Raw genomic sequence first — 2500 nt, 5'->3', positions numbered from 1 at the left:
GGCTCCCCCCCCCTTCCTTAACTCACAAGGATGGTAAGGTTGCAGACACTAATGGCACTAACGAGTCTGAGCGCGACTCGAACCCCCGACCGGCAAGCGCCAGGCAGAGACGTTACCAATCAGGCCACAGCAAGATAATTACAAATCATTCATTTATTGGAATTTAAAGTACACTGTTAAAAAAACCCGTAATCTTAATGGGAAATTCTCCGTAAAAAAAATATACTGTTCTCAGACGTATTTCAGTAAAATACAGGCGACCGTAATTTTTATCCTACTTTCTTGTTATCTTTCACAGGTTGGTGACCGTAATATCACCCGTTTACGTCAATATACGGTTTTCAAAACGTTATATGCCTGGCAACATTTATGCCAGGATTTTTGCCGTATTTTTACGGGAAATTTTTAACAGTGTGGTTTTAGGGAAGGGGGGGGGGGGATCAGGGAAACGAACTGCAATTATATTCACAATTCCTTTAAATGTTATAAATTTCCTATAATTATTATTATTATTATTATTATTATTATTATTATTATTATTATTATTATTATTATTATTATTATTATTATTATTAGCTAAGCTAAAACCCTAGATAGAAGAGCAAGATGCTATAAGCCCAAGGGCTCCAACAAGGAAAAATACCCCAGTCATTAAAGGAAATACGTAAACGATATAAGAAGTAAGGAATAATTAAAATAAAATATTTAAAAAACATTAACAACATTAAAACGGATAATGCTAAAGAAACTGAAGAAACTTTGCAAAAAGCTTCATACAATATTTGAGGAAGCATCACTGATAATTCAACATTTAAGATTAGGTATTGAAACGCAAATCTCTCTCTCTCTCTCTCTCTCTCTCTCTCTCTCTCTCTCTCTCTCTCTCTCTCTCTCTCTCTCTCTCTCTCTGTATATATATCTATATATATATAATATATATATATATATATATATATATATATATATATATATATATATATATATATATATATATATATATATATATATATATATATATATATGTATATATATATGAATATATATTTATATATACATATATCATAATATATATATATATATATATATATATATATATATATATATATATATATATATATATATATATATATATATATATATATATATATATATATATATATATATATATATATCTATATACATATATATATATATATATATATATATATATATATATATACATACATATATATATATATATATATATATATATATATGTATATATATATATATATATATATATATATATATATATATATATATATATATATATATATATATATATATAATATAAGAGGGGGAATTAGTTATTATCTTTGAGAGAGGCAGTAAATTGCAAATAATTTATCGCGAGGTTTTAATACTGCAAACGTATTATTCTTTAATCCTTTATCAGTTTTTATCAAATATATTTATTTCAAGGTTTTGAAATTAAGATCTCCATTGAAAATATCTTCAACTGATTAATATAATCTGTTTTTTTCCAAGGGGTTCGTGTTTTCTCTAATAATAATAATAATAATAATAATAATAATAATAATAATAATAATAATAATAATGATAGTGATAATGATAATAATAATAATAACAATAATAATAATAATAATAATAATAATAATAATGATAGTGATAATGATAATAATAACAACAATCATACTAAAAATAATAATAATAATAATAATAATAATAATTATAACAATAACAACAACAACAACAACAACAACTAAAATGATAATAATAATAATAATAATAATAATAATAATAACAACAACTACAATAATAATAATAATAATAATAATAATAATAATAACAACAAGAACTAAAATAATAATAATAATAATAATAATAATAATAATAATAATAATAATAATAATAATAATAGGAAAAGGTTTTTCTGTTTGTTTTTTAATCTTTCCGCTTTTATTCAGACAATAATCTTCCAGTTTCTTTGTTATCTCTTCGTTAAATGAAAAGCTGAATTTTTAAACTACGGTAATTAAAGCTTATTTTGCAATGATCTAGTGAAGATTTTTTTTCACAATTTTTTATTGTTTTTACTGGTTCTTAAGACATCCTTCTTCTATTGATTGGATTTGTTTTATTAAAACATCTCTAGGAAAGTCAGAGCTTATGAATACTTTCAGCAATGCATTGAACAATTTGCTATTTATTTCTCTAAAAACAATAAGTAATACGTTTTGAATTCGCTTAAAATAGTCACTAATTACCCACATAGAATTCATGAATATAAAACACCAAAAAAAGCCGTAAAAGTTAATGTAATCAATATTTTATAAAAAGACATTTTGGATATTTGGAATGTACTTTTTTTTAAACTGTAAATCATTTATTGCCAGCAACGATGACCAAAAGCTTTGTGACGCCAGTTAGTAGACACAATTAGTCAATTCCATACCAAAATATGCCCTTCTCTTAAACGGCATTTTCTTGGCCAATTAAC

The 2500-nt window shown here is 23.5% G+C and overlaps 1 protein-coding gene across 2 annotated transcripts in view; it reads right to left on the bottom strand.

Annotated features, from left to right (window-relative positions):
* Eip93F (Ecdysone-induced protein 93F) overlaps positions 1-2500 on the bottom strand; it is a 436185-nt gene that overhangs the window by 45400 nt on the left and 388285 nt on the right. The window lies entirely within an intron of this gene.

The sequence above is a fragment of the Palaemon carinicauda genome, chromosome 20 (genome assembly GCF_036898095.1).
Source record: "Palaemon carinicauda isolate YSFRI2023 chromosome 20, ASM3689809v2, whole genome shotgun sequence".
Classification (NCBI taxonomy): Eukaryota; Metazoa; Arthropoda; class Malacostraca; order Decapoda; family Palaemonidae; genus Palaemon; species Palaemon carinicauda.
The sequence above is the reverse complement of the archived record's forward strand: the minus strand, read 5'-3'. Positions and strand labels throughout refer to the sequence as shown.